This window comes from Lolium rigidum, chromosome 4 (genome assembly GCF_022539505.1).
Source record: "Lolium rigidum isolate FL_2022 chromosome 4, APGP_CSIRO_Lrig_0.1, whole genome shotgun sequence".
NCBI classification, from domain to species: Eukaryota; Viridiplantae; Streptophyta; class Magnoliopsida; order Poales; family Poaceae; genus Lolium; species Lolium rigidum.
In genome coordinates, this window is record NC_061511.1 from 3,248,036 (window position 1) to 3,263,766 (window position 15,731).

A 15,731-nucleotide genomic window follows, 5' to 3' on the forward strand; every position below is an offset into this window, starting at 1 on the left:
TGTCTCGATTGGTTTCGCTCGTTGGATCCAAATTTAGGTGGTGCTCGGCAAGTTCCCCGGGTACTCCCGGCATGTCACCTGGACACCATGCGAAGATTTTCCAGTTCTCACGGAGGAACTCGACGAGCACGCTTTCCTATGCGATATCCATGTTGTTTGCAATGGATGTCGTCTTTTTGGATCCGTCGGGTGGATCCGCACTTCCTTAGAATTTTTCTCTCGTGTTGAAAGTTGATTCTTTGTTTGGCCTTCCAACGTCCGGCGCACGTCGTAATCGGTCATGCTTTTCGACGCCAAGTATTCAGCTTGCATCCCGAAGGTTTCGATAACCGATGGAAATCCTTGTCGCACTTATCGCCTAATGCGAAACTCCCTTTGACCGTGATTGGTCCCTTGGGTCCGGGCAATCTCCATAACAGGTATGTATAGTGTGGTACCGCCATAAATCTAGCATATGCTCGGTCGTCCCAACAAAGCGTGGTACTGCGATGGAAAATCCACGACTTCAAACTCCAGCTTCTCGATTCTATAATTTTCTCGGGTTCCAAACTGAACGTCGAGGTTGATCTTTCCCAATGGGTAACTTGGTTTCTCTGGTGTGATGCCGTGGAACCTTGTGTCCGTTGGCTTCAAGTTTGCTAGAGATATGTTCATCTTCCTCAATGTATCTGCATACATGAGGTTTAAGCTGCTGCCGCCATCTATGAATACTCGAGAAACATCAAAGCCCGCAATAACTGCTGGCAGAATAAGTGCTGACCGCCTCGGTCGAGGAACTTGCTGCGGATGGTCCGCTATGGTGAAGCCGATGTCTTGTCCCGACCAATTGAGGTACTCAACTCGTTGGTGGAGGCATTTTCTCCGCCATGAACACCTGTCGTGAGATTACTTTTTGAGCTCTATTGGACGGCCTTCCCTTCGAATCATCGACACTCTGCTCCGTTGGAGTTAGGATCAACATAGGGTGGTGGTGCAGGTGCTGCCGCTATTCCGAGCCGGTGTCGATTGTCCTCTCGTAATCGCGGGAGGTGGCGGTAGATGAACTTCGCTCCTAGGCTCCCGAGGGTTTCTCCGTGCTGCTCGAGCGTGAGCATTTTCTCGCGTATCCGAACATTGCTCGAAAATTTCGACAGTCTTTCTGCAGGTGCCCTGACTGTCTTTTCCCATTGCCGTCGAGGAAGAAATGCATCTGGCATGGTCCGTTCAGCATTTCTTCGGGGGACACGAAAGGTCTTGGAAACCTCGGCCCACTATTTTGTCTGTTGCGGGAGTCATCCCTACTATCGCTTCGCTGCTCATTGCTTCTCTGATAATCATCTCTGTTGTTTCCTCCTGCACTGGCTCGGAATCCAGCCGAAATTTGCCCTGGAGCATCGTAGTTCTGGTACTGCCGAGGAAATCGTCGCCTCGATTGATAATTTCGACCACGGTCCTCCTCTGGCGACCTGTGTCATTTATTGTGGACAGCATCTTCCCCGTATGCCCATCTATTTGCTATCTCCATCAACGCGGACACTGTTTTTGGATTGGTTCTTCCCAAATCCTCGACAAAATCTCCACGCCTAATTCCTGCGACAAACGCATCTATTGCTCTCTCGTCAGATATATTTTCTGCCGAGTTTTTTATGATGTTCCACCTTTGGATATATTTTCTCATTGACTCATCTGGCTTTTGTCGACATGCCCTCAGCTCTTCTAACGACGCAGGTTTTTTGCACGTGGACCTGAAGTTCTTGACGAATATGTCCTCGAAACTTTCCCACTGTCGATGGATCCCGGCGGAAGTTTTTTGATCCAAGATCGTGCGGCTCCACTTAAGTGCACCTGAATACTTTGCATGGCTGTTGCTCTAGTTCCTCCGGTTAGCTTCACCGTCTCGAGGTAATCAATTAGCCAGTCCTCCGGATCTTGCAGGCCGTCGAACTTTTTGAAGTGATCGGGTAACTTGAATCCTGAGGGGACTCGAGTTTTTCGGACTCGTCTCGTGAAGCACGGTAGACCGCACATATCCTCGTCATTAAGCTCCGGGGACTGCCGGTGATCTCTTCTGCTTTGCCTCGCTCTATCGACCCTTGCTTGTGCTCCTGTATCTCTTGCTCCACTTGGTCCTTCCGGAGCTGCCGCCGTTGCTGCCGCAGGTCGTGGACTATTTTGCCTTGCCGCTCCTTCGGGAGGCGTTGCTACGAACGCTGTCCCCATAGCTCCAACCCCTGCTAACGCCATGTTGTATAATGTTTCCCTTGGATCTCCGGGGGTGGCCTGGGATGCAAGGATGTAAGCTTGTGTCGCCATATACCCAGCCTTCCGGTGTCTTAGGGATAATATTTCCTCTCGTATCTATCGACATAAAGGACATGTCGAGGTTTTGAACTAAGTGCTCTCTTTCGCTTCGGGTATGTGTTGTAACCTTGATCTTCCTCTCGTTCCGAGCCTCCCTGTGGCTATCACCCGAAACTCTAGATTGTCCACTTAGATCTGCCCTTCTCTCGCTCGGATGCGTAGCTGCCTCCTTTCTCCCGTTCAACTCACTGTCTCCGTTTTTCTATTTCTCGAGCGGCTCGTGCGAGCCTATATTGATAAGCTTGCAGCTCTTGAGCTGTAGCTATTGTCGTCATTGGCTCCGAACCATCTAAGGCTTTTGCCGCTCTATCCCAGAGCTGCTCGTGGAAGTTGAACTCTGACGCGTGGTGCGGGCCCGTCATATTTAGTGCCCATACCTCTCCTTAGATCTGAGGGATCGACAAAAGGATTACCCAATTCGTCGAAAGCCTCCGATGTTTCCTCTTGATTTTCGATAGCATAAATCTGATGATATTTGGTACTCAGACCTATGTTGGGTTTGGTGACATCATTGTCGAGATTGATGAAGACCTTGCCCACTGTGATGGATTTGTCGATGAAGTCGTAACTGTCGACATCGCTTGAGCCATCGCTTATACATGAGTCCGCAGATGACTCAAACGATGTGTCACTGAAGATCTTGGCGAGTTTCTCTCTTGTTCTGATGCTTACGTAACGTGTTGCCGAAGTTTCTTCCTCCGACTCAGTTGACGATGCATAGCTCGAAAAATCAGAATCGACCGCCGACGATCCCGACAAAATCGGAATTTCGACGCGATATGATCCTTCCTTCTCGACGCGAAAGTGGAATCTTCCGAACGTCATCTCCAAGGGCTCCGCCAGATACGCATATGCATCCAAACGGGAGGGTGGGTGAGGAACAAAATCAACAAGACCAGCAGCGATCTGTTTACCTCGATCCATTGTGTTGCTTGCGGTTGACGATGTCGAAGATCTTGAACGTGCCATCGAGATCGGATCCTTACGCCTCTAATCCCCACGTGACGGCGCCAATTGACAAGGGATTAACTTATCAATGCCTATGGATTGTAGGCTAGGGTTTAGTTAGAAGTAGAGGGCAAGTAGATCTCGAAGGTTTCAGCTGAAAAGTACTCGACGAATATGAAAACTAGGGTTTGCAGACAATGATTCGATGATCTCCTCGTCCCTCGACTCCCCCTTTATATAAGAGGTGGAGCCGAGGGTTTCGCTTTGTACAAGTTACAGAGTCCGGGACGGTTTCTAACTCATCCCGCCGATTACAAATAACACTTCCTATTACAACTCTATCTTTTCCTTAAATACATCTTGGACTCTCGAGTCTTCTTATTCTTCGGGTAGTGGGCCTTCAATAAACCCCGGGTACTATATTCGGCAGGCCCATTTGGGATGCCTATGTCACCAGAGTCTGCGACTTCATCCCTTTTTCTTTTGTTCCTCGGAGAAACAGCAGAAGGGAGGGAGTGCATCGACTCAGAGGCCTCAGATTCAACTTCTCTTTCAGAGGAAGCCGCAGATTTATGAGAACCCGCGACTTCACTCTCAGGGCGAGAAGTGCCCTGGGTATCGTCGGAGACGATGGCCCGTTCTTCGACTTCCCCGCCCTCAGGAAGGGGAGGAAGAGAAGTTAGAACTTGATGTTTCTACAAGGACGAAATATGTCGACAATAAGTTATACAAGAGATGTCAGCAAAATAGTAGTCGACGAATGTTAAAAACTCGGAAGGGTAAAAATAGTTTACCTTGGGGAGGGCGTTGGCACCGCTATACGGTTCCACGCGACATGAGGATGGAATGTCATCCTTCTTTCTCAATGACGAAATCTTGCGAACAAGCGTCTCCAAATCTTTGACTGATAGATCCTTGGAGAAGTGGTCCATGTCTTTGGCGCCAGCGTACATCCATAGAGGGTTTTTGCGAGCTTGAAGAGGTTGCACCCTAATTCTAAGGAAGTACGCGGTAATTTGAATACCCGACAATTCTTTGCCACGGGTATTTTGAAGTTCATGGATGCGCTTCATTAGCGCATCTATCGCCTTTTTCTCTTCATCAGAAGCTTCAGCGTCCCAAGAGTGACGACGAAAGATTTTTTCGCCACCATCAAAAGGAGCGACATTGTATTCCTGCGCGTCATTGTGTTCTTCATGGATATAAAGCCATCTTTTGCGCCACCCTTGAACGAAGTCAGGAAATTTCACATCGAAGTATTCGACATCTGGGCGGACGCATATAACTATGCCACCTACATTATAGGCGGTGGTGTGGGAGCTATTGCGGCGGACAAGGAATATGCGTTTCCACAGGCCCCAGTTGGCCGGGGTCCCGAGAAAGCATTCGCAGAGGGTGATGAAGATCGAGATGTGAAGGATGGAATTGGGGGTGAGATGATGGAGTTGCAAGCCATAAACAAAGAGCAACCCACGAAGAAATTCGTGGATTGGAGTAGCTAAGCCGCGGATGAGGTGATCGACAAAGGTTACCCGGTATTCAATGCGCGGCGTGGGGTAACTTTCTTCGCTGGGGAAGATCAGCCTCTTCTCCTGCTTCATGAACCCAAGCTTCTTTAGCAGGTTCACATCTTGATTGGAGATCCTAGATCTCTCCCACTCGGAAAGCGGCAGGTCTTCCGTCGCCATGGGAGAAGTGTGCTTGGTGAGCTTCGACCGCGGTGGCATCAACAATGGCGTACGCGAGAGTGGGAGAGTGGTTGAGCTCAATGGGCTTTGGTTGCAATGGAGGATTTTGGGGGAGAAAGCAGAGATGCGGCGCAGCGAAGGGGGGAACAGAGGAGGAAGATGACACTTTATAGGCAGCTTGCGAATCGACGCACCGTTGGATGGAGCAGTAAAGAACTTGATGGGTTAAACGTGGCTTAAGGGGTAAAGTTGTATTTTCACGAGAACGGAACTGGACAGGCGCTACAGCGCGCGTGCCAGAAAAAGTGGAGAACATGTGCCCCCACTTGCGCAACGTGTCAAACTGTGGTGACCCGGCATACCACTGCATGGTGTAGTATGCAAGTCTGATATAACACCAATGAAACACCGTTCCACTAGTATTATATCGCTCAGAGTGGTACAACAGAAAGATATGCGGGTCCAAGGCATGTCTATAGAATTACAACATTGACTCTCGTTACATAAGATCATCACAGCCTCCTACTTTACAATGAGGTAAAACCGCAAATAACTCCGGAAGAACGACTCGTAGACTAGTCTTATCACGAACTCTATTTGTAGAGTATTTAACTAGCTACAGAGGATATGAATAGATTCTAGCTAAATAGGAGCTAAGTTTAGGAAGCTAATTCCCTTCTATGGCTAAACTAGGTTTTCTCCTTGATGTATTTGGTATCTGACTCCTCTGACAGGGTCTTGTCTCTTGAAGTAGTTGTTGACTCCTCGACCTTCGAGTTGCACTGTAGGTCCTCCTTCGATGCCTCCATATCTAAGCAGGGGATTTAAGAGTGGGATGAGTACGAGCGTAATCAACAAGTTCATTATAGGAAAGAGGTGTTTAATGCACTAGCTACAACATTAGACCAGAAAGTCTAATACCAATGCAGGTTTTCATAATCATTTCTTCAAGAGGTTGCTTTTATTCGGAAGAACTATGTCCGTCGGCCTTCACCGGTTTACTAGAACTTCATGGAGCTCCTTTCCGGCCGCGTTCGCAGCTTCCATATCCCGGAACGAGGAGTGACAGGTCACGGTTCTTTACACTCGCAGAGGTGTGTTGCTTTACCCATAAGAGATCTTAACCTTGGTGCCAACCAGGTGTACATTCCTGTCCACACTTCCTTTGGTGTGAGGCCCGGTATAAGGTCTAGCCAATCATGTTCCTCCGCTACCTCGAACACCCACCCTTTGTTGCATGCCCCGACCCTGGGTCCTCGCCGGTCCCATTATTCCCACTCACGGGTGGACCCCGACCACGACGACGGCTTGGGACTCGTTAACCAAACTCCTTCGCCGGTAGCCGCAACCCATCATAGACCGCAATACCGTGGGGACTTAAGGCTTCCCCGACCAACCGCTTGCACTTCGAGCGACAAGTGTCTACGGACTATGCCGTGGGGACTTAAGGCTTCCCCATCCAACCGCTTGCCCCGACGGATACAAGTGTCTACGGTAAAGCGCATCCGTTGATGAACGAGAGGTGGAAACACTTTTGACTACTCCGTCCCACTCCGGATCTTATGGTTAACACGGTTATTACGGCACAAGAATCACCGGCAACATTTGTTGTTTAATCCTAGATGGATATAAGCCCGTGCAATGGAACCTCCACCATATCAACACAATCCATGGTTCCATTGCCCACCACATAGTCATATTCATAGTTATGAAAGTAGTGGTTTTGACTTTTATGCAATAGTGATAACCATAATACTTTGCAAGTAATTTGATAGAAATACTCAAATGACATGAGCAAGTGATGAACTTGCCTTTCTTGACCGCAAGATTATGCGGGCAAGGTCTTCGATACGTAGTAACTCCAAATTCTGAAATAGCATCATCGTCCGGTAAGGACGATGTTTAAAAGATTGGCAAGAATGCATAATGCATAAGTATGAGATGCAATCGCTCTAAGCGTGACCTAACCCCGATGATTTAGGATCAGTGAGTTGTAATGATTGGTTTAGGGTGTGTTGCACTTTTAAAGTGATTCACATACAAATTTCTTATTCAGGTGTTATTTACTTGGTATTATAAACAGGTAGATAATAAAGCATAATAATCAATTGAGCACACAAAGAATGACAATTGGCATAATGTTAACAAGTAAAGAACAGTGGTCAGTTTTAGTACTATATGGCATGGTTAATGATTAATTATCATATACTTTAAAAGAATAACTTTTGAAGAACATGTTCTTAATAAAGAACAAGTATGATAATTAGGTTGGTGGGTTCTATGGTTAACTAGGGTTCCGATTGGCTTTGGAGTAGATATTAGATGGATCACAACATAGTTGGATTCATCAATAACTAGAACTTGTAGGGTTGAATTAAGCCTAAGCATCCTAAGCAATTATTCATACAAGGTTGCTATCAAGGTTAATTTATCTCGTCTGGTGATAGCTAGCTAGGGTTTATAGGTTCTTATAAGCAGGTTTGATGATGATTCTTTATTTTCTTCAAAAGAATAACTTTTGAAGAACATACTTCTTAGGTAATAAGAAGTATTGCAATTAGGGTTGAGGTTGTCTAGGGTTTGCTTATTTAATTCCCTAAGTAAGGATTGGTTGGTTCCTAAATAGGATGTTTGATAATTATCTAACATTAGTAGGGTTTAGTGGATATGGGATATGATGTCAATATTAGCATGGTTGCTAATGGAGTTCATCACAATGATGTGATGCTAAATAGGAGTAAATAATGATGATGGCTTTGGTAATAGGATCTAGGGTTTTCACTTGGTTAACCCTACTTGATTATTTAGGTCTGATGAACACATGGGATACCCATATATTAGTGTTAGGTCTTCTACATTTTATGTGGCAAGGCAAGTATTTAGTTGCTACTATGTATCCCTGGATACAAAGTAGTATTATGATCATAAGTTCCAACCTAGGGTTTAGGTTGGAGGTAAATTAAGGTTCTCATGTAATAATAAAGCTAGGTTTCTAAATAAACCTAGGGTTTAGGATTACACATGAAATGATGAGCTCCTAGTTTTCTACCATATGGAACTATGGTTGCAATATTACTATTTAGTTCACAAGTTAGTAACTTCATTAATAAAGTTGAAGTTATTAATAACTTCTGAATAAAATAATACTCAATTTGGATTTTTATTATTTTTAAATAATTTACTAATTAGGGTAATGATTATTTAGGGTTTAAATCCCTTTATTAAGGATTTAACAAATTAACAAATAAAGAAAATTAGTTTTAATGTTTTCTTTATTTTCTTACTGGTTTTTATTTAATTTGAAAAAAATTCCTAATTTTCTGAATTTTAATTGTATTAAGAATTAAAATAAAAGGCTTAATTAACAAGTATTAAATAATTGAATTATTATTAAAAATAAAAATTCCATTTTATATTTTTATTGGTTAGAGCTTATCTTTATAAGAATATTGATATCTTATTTATATTTTTCTGAGTTATAACGAATTTTCTATGATTTTATAAAGTTTCAACATTTTTCTCGGTTTTTAAACGAAACAGAAAACACTAAAGCTACCCGGTACAGAGCTAACCCTGGTGACTGACTAGTGGGACCATAGCCACGTTGGATGCCACGTGGGCTGACCAAGTCAAAATTAAAACGTGGCTCTGAGCTCCTCTCCGGCGAGGCAAGAGAGGACGGCGTCGACGGCGGAGGGTTCCCGCGGACGTGGGTATAGACTAGTTCGAACCAAGCACGCTTCGGTGAACATTATGGTACCAGCGCCGCCCGCTAATGACCACCGGAGCATGGCCGTCGGCGTGGTTCTGCGGCGGCGGGCACGGGTGAACGGCGCGGCGTAGCTACGGAGTGCTAGCGAGCAAGGCGAGCATGCTAGTCGGTAGAGGGGCTCACCAGGAGCACGACGAGCTTGACGGCGAAGCGAATGGAGCTCGGACGGCGATGAAATCATCCGTGAACCTGGCGGCAGTGGTCGGAGAAATTGGCCAAATTCGCCAGTCCAGGGGCTCCCCATCTTGCACGCTTTGACGAGAAGAACGAGGAGAGGATGGTGGTGCTGGGAGTATCCTCGGCGAGGCTCAGGGATGCCTTAATCGCCGACGGTGAACGAAGGCCGGCGAGCTAGGGTTTCGTCGTTGGGGAAGAATGGAGCAGAGAGAGGGAAAATGGAGGGTGTCTGGGCGTTTTATATCTTCTCCGCCATGCGCTGGCGGTCAATATCGGCGGCGGGGATGCGGGACGTGGCGACGTCGGCTCGGTGGCGAGCTCTTGTGCGCCCAGAGGAGAAGACGAAGGCGACGACCTCCCACCTCGTCTTTATCCACCGCGAAGGGGTACGGGCTGGTGTTGGGTTGTGTTTTGAGCTCGGGCCAGGTCGCCATCGGGCTGTGCTGCTGGGTTGCGGCTGGGCTGCACCATGGGCTGCTGGTGGGCTACACGGCCAGGTATGTCCAGGTAATTCCTTTTCTCTTTTCCTTTCTTTTTTTTATTTCCTGTTTTCCTTTTCTATTTTGTATTCTGTTTTAAAACCAATTCAAATTATTTTATACCCTGCAGGTAATTTATACTTTGAACATTTTATGACTAGATAAAGGGCCATTGTGTTTCTGAGTTATTCTGGAATAACCATTTAACATAAGTGAGCTTTATTGTAAATTTTGATTAAGCATGATTTTATGCACTATTTTAATTTCCTTTTTCTTGTGTATTAATTTTATTTTGGATGATTATGGTTGATGCTTTCATCTCAAAGTATTTCAGAGATTGTTCTATGGGCTTGGTTTCTATTTGAGGAATTGGTCACTTACACATGATTTTATGTGAGTACCAATTTATTAGGGGTTTATAGTTTCCATTATAACCCCCTTCTTAGGGTTAATACCATAATTATCTTTGAGAGTATATGAGTAAGTATTGTTTCCATCATGGTTAATCTTAGTTACCAAGATAAATAGTTGATCACTTCACATATGGTCTTAACCATATATTGTAGCACAAGGTTTTTCTTATGTTCAAGCATTGAAGCATAAGATTAATTTGATGTGCAATTCTAGGGTTCAAATGCTATTTACCTAATGACACATGGGTTGAATCTTAATGGTGGTTTAAATTTTATTTGTGATAACCCAGGTGATACTCAAACTAAGGTTGAGATTTAATTCTAGAGTGTAGAATTGGGATGACATCATATTGCATTTATTAGGGTTTACTCTCCTTTATACATGATAAAATGGTTACCTGCTTAATAGTTCATGTGCTCCTTCAATTACTAAGGACTTGAGAATTGGTTTTATCTTAGACCAATAGTTTGCTATTATATCCTTGATCTATTGTTAAAGTAACTAAAGTTGTTATAGTTCTTTTTATAGTTAACTTTGGTCATATGAATGGATGATTTCTCACCATATAAAATAGAGAGTTTAACTCTAAGGTTTTCTTAGGTTCTTAAATCTATGGAATATAGATATGGTAGGATTCTACTTATGATCACCAAGTGATTCACAAGTTAAGGTTGGAATATAAGCATATGGTTGCTTACTAGTGATCTCCCTATAATTTCATGTGGGGATGAGATCTACTTATCCTAGTAGGGTTTAACTTATCCTCACATACCTCAAAAGCATGATCATGGATTAGGCCTGATCAACTTGTTCTTAATATCTCTACCTCAAGCTCTTAGGGTTTAAGATTATTACTCAATTTATAATGATCAAGGTTTGGTTTCCTAAGGATCTCTCATTAAATGGGTTTCTCACTTCCATGATCAAGCATTGTCTTGATCAACTAGGATATATTACTTTCTAGGATGGTCATGGTCATGGTTGTCTCAATAGTTTTATATCCCAGGAAAATGCCTGAGATAATCTGCTAGGGTTCTATTCAAACAATGATGATATGGTCATCTGGTATATGGAATGGGTCCTTCTCACAAATTTAAGTGTTGACTCAACTATCTTGAGAATAACACCATAGCTTGAGTTCTCTCATACAGGAATAGCTTATTCTAGGTTATGATGTACTCCTAATACTCTAGTTCAATGGTTGTCTTTTATTCTTAAATAGATAAAACTAGAATTGATATGAATAGTCTCTCTCAATTGGGAATGTCTTGAATAATATCCCAAGGTTGTGTTCTTGAGATGAGGTTTGAATACTTGGATGTATATCCAAGGTTTAGCTCAAGGTTGGTTATTGCCTCTCTAACAATCATTATAGAACTCTCACCTCTCTAGGTTTGGTGTATAATAATATAGATTAGATAAGGATATATATTTTGAAAGTTGATCTCCTTGTCTTGTTTCTAAGATTAAGGTAGAATGAATACCATGAGGTTCATAGTAGGATCAAGGTTTAGTTTTGTACATGGAGAAAATAAGTCAAGGATGGTTTCTCCATTTTATTGTTACTTGATTTGCAATTGAATTGGTGTTCATAAGTTATGACAAGGTTTACCATAATATATTATTTTATAAGATCAAGCAATTGATGCTTGAATGAATTGTTGTTGTGTTGATTATTAGTTCCATTTGATCTAACCCTTTAGATCAAATTATCTCTACCCAAAACAAGGTTGAAGCAAGGTCACATTGAGGTTTATAGCGCTTGACTTGATGAGCTACTTCAATTCCACCAAGGTCAAGTGAAACTTCAGTTACTGTGACTGTTTTACTTTAAAGCGCGAAAATTCCCCAGATTTTCTATGCATGAATGCAATGCACACATCATGCACACATTTGTTTCCTCTATTTTTGTAACCCCATTACCTGGGATATTACAGTCTCTACCCCTTAAACTAAACTTCGTCCTCGAAGTTTGAACTCTCACACGTTTCAGAGTGTGGATCTGACTTGTGCAGACTACTTCTTTTCTCGAACTCCGTGGTGATCTCACTGGATATAATTGAATATATCCTTTGTCCAGATTCTTCCTGGAATCCATTAGTGTTTGACATCAAACAACTATTACTTCCTTTACTTCCATGATTTCCTCAAATATTATAAGCTTGTTTCCTTTCTCATTGAATATTCAATGATTGGGACTTCTTCTTGTCCTGACAGTCTTAATTGGGGACTAATTGGATAACATTCTCCTATTTGATAAAATAGGTCTTTGTTTTACCCTTACTACCAAAACTGCAGTAATGGTGCTTAATAAGATACTAACTATGGAATTGTCGTGATGGTTTATTTTCCTAAGAATGGATTAGACTCATTTAGTCCATCCAATCATGGTTTATAGTTGATACCTATAACTATTTTGGGTTATTTAGGTTCCATGAAAGGAATCATTCAAATAGACTTTAGTTTTGGTATAATCAATCTCCTTCGGTCTTTGGCCTTCTTGAGCTGTATTTGGTCTATGGTATTTTCTTCGTCCAACTTCATTAACATTTGCTGACTTGAGCTTTCGTACTTCTGAGTAAATATTACTCACTTTCTCAAGTTATAGTCCACTTCTTACTTCCTCGAGGTATAAACCTCGGCTTCTGGTCTGACATCCTTCAGAAAGTAGTGTTCGATAATCTTATGAAAATAAGATCGAACTTCCTCTCAGTTCAGACCTACTTCTTCTATTATGCTCAAAGTATTGAGTTATTGTACATCCAACTCAATCTTTACTCTACCCCTTAGAGTTTTCTTATGGTCTTCAACTCCTTTTCTTCCAACCCTTGGATTGATGGTTGGAATATTGGTCTAAGTATAGCTTATGGTTTGTACTTAATCTAAGGTCTCGCGAAGAATGTTTGTGGTGTATCCACTCAATTGTGGACATCCAATGTGAATCCTTCGACTAAATGATTATAGATCTAACTATTTGGCTGACAAGATTTTTATTTGTTCACAAACTTTTGATACAAATTATTAAATCGTGGACTATTTGTATTACCAACTGATACCAGCTGTGGTTATTATACCAACTGTGGCTATTTGATATCTAAAAATGGATTCTATTATAGATTCTGATCAACTGGACGAGACATCTTCTACTTTATCTCGCAGTATTGATACTATACCAATTGTGGTCTTCTGATATCAACTATGGTCTTCTTATATCTGCTGTAGTTTCATAAATCATCTTCCTTCATTCAAGGTTTATTTTGCAAGAAAACCACTAGCTGACACTATAAATATAGTATCCTGAGTGATTTCCCATGCATTCCCTCTTCTGTAATAATTATGGATCTGCTTCAGCTTCACCATAATCATTGTATTTCTCACCTTCATGCTTCTTTCGTACTAAAGTACTCCTCTGTTGAGGTAAAGCATGAGTTTTGATTGGTACTTCATTCTAAATATTGTGGTTGCTTCCCACAACTTTGTTTCCTTTATCTGATGAACCTTCATCTTGTCTTCAGAATCTTCATAATTCGTCACTTCCTCACACATTTACCATTACCCTCTAGATCTATAGCATTAAGTAAGGACTTGATATTGCAACATGCATTTGCATATCAAAGTCAAACTTCATGTATGGATCTAGTCAAACAATGAAAATCCATTAAAATCCAAGAAGATTCAGCTTTGTGTTTATAGTACACACCATCATAAGCCTGAATATACTAGTTGAGTAAGACATCTCGAAACATCAGGCTGAGATGTGTAGTATAAAACACCACATAAGGTAGGTTTATATCGTGATACTTAGCACACGTATAGGGGATTCTACTATTTGTCTCAACATTTACCTTAATTGCACAATTGCAATGAGATAAACTTGACACAAAGTGGTCTGGAATCGTTGAAGTTAACCTAGTTTTGTTTGGAAGTAATAACAAAGTATTATACCATATATAAGTGCTATTGAGGACTATTTTGTATAATACCACTAATTCTAATATGGTTACTCTGAATACATATTTATTAGGATATAGTTCCTATACTTCTAAGTGTTTCTACCATAAGCATATGGTCATGATGTGCTTGGCACACTTCCTATAATTTTGGAACACAGTACTTGCACTATTGTCTGGCTTCTTATTGTTCTCTTCCTAAATGTTTATGATGTTCTAATCCATCACATAATGATTCTCAGGTGAATCATATATGATTAGTGATACGTCTCCAACGTATCGATAATTTCTTGTGTTCCATGCCACATTATTGATGTTATCTACATGTTTTATGCACACTTTATGTCATATTCGTGCATTTTCTGGAACTAACCTATTAACAAGATGCCGAAGTGCCAGTTGCCGTTTTCGCTGTTTTTGGTTTCAGAAATCCTAGTAACGAAATATTCTCGAATCGGACGAAATCAACGCCAAAGTTCCTATTTTCATCGGAAGCATCCAGAACACCCGGGAAGGACCGGAGGGGGCCACGGGGCCACCAAACCCTAGGCCGGCGCGGCCGGAGGGGGCCGCGCCGCCCTATGGTGTGGCCCCCTGTCAGCCCTCCCGCGCCGCCTCTTCGCCTATATAAAGCCCCTGGATCAGAAAACCCGAGACCAATTGACGAAACCCACGAAACCCGCCGCAGCCGCCGCCATCGCGAAGCCAAGATCCGGGGGACAGGATCTCTGTTCCGGCACCCTGCCGGAGCGGGGAAGTGCCCCGGAAGGCTTCTCCATCGACACCGCTGCCATCTCCACCGCCATCTTCATCACCGCCGCTGCTCCCATGAGGAGGGAGTAGTTCTCCATCGAGGCTCGGGGCTGTACCGGTAGCTATGTGGTTCATCTCTCTCCTATGTAGTTCAATACAATAATCTCATGAGCTGCCTTACATGATTGAGATTCATATGATGATGCTTGTAATCTAGATGTCATTATGCTAGTCAAGTGAGTTTTACTTATGTGATCTCCGGAGACTCCTCGTCCCACGTGTGTAAAGGTGACAAGTGTGTGCACCGTGTGGGTCTCTTAGGCTAGATTTCACAGAATACTTACTCATTGAATGGCATAGTGAGGTGCTTATTTATATCTCTTTATGATTGCAGCATGTTGTATCACAATTTATCCATGTGCTACTCTAGTGATTTGTTATTAAAGTAGTTTATTCCTCCTGCACGTGTGTAATGGTGACAGTGAGTGCACCGTGTTAGTACTTGGTTTATGCTATGATCATGATCTCTTGTAGATTATGGAGTTAACTATTGCTATGATAATATTGATGTGATCTATTCCTCCTACATATGCATGAAGGTGACGAGTGTGCATGCTATGCTAGTACTTGGTTTAGTCTCGTTGATCTATCTTACACTAAAGGTTACTAAAACATGAGCATTATTGTGGAGCTTGTTAACTCCGGCATTGAGGGTTCGTGTAATCCTACGCAATGTGTTCATCATCCAACAAAAGTGTAGAGTATGCATTATTCTGTTCTGTTATGTGATCAATGTTGAGAGTGTCCACTAGTGAAAGTGTAATCCCTAGGCCTTGTTCCTAAATACTGCTGAGTTACTACTGCTTGTTTACTACTACTGCGTTACTACTCGCTGAGTTACTACTGCTTGTTTACTCGTTTACTCGCGTTACTACTGCTGCAATACCACCACCATCAACTACACGCCAAGCACTTTTCCGGCACCGATTATCGCTCATACTTATTCATACCACCTGTATTTCACTATCTCTTCGCCGAACTAGTGCACCTATTAGGTGTGTTGGGGACACAAGAGACTTCTTGCTTTGTGGTTGCAGGGTTGCATGAGAGGGATATCTTTGACCTCTTCCTCCCCGAGTTCGATAAACCTTGGGTATCCACTTAAGGGAAACTTGCTCGCTGTTCTACAAACCTCTCGCTCTTGGAGGCC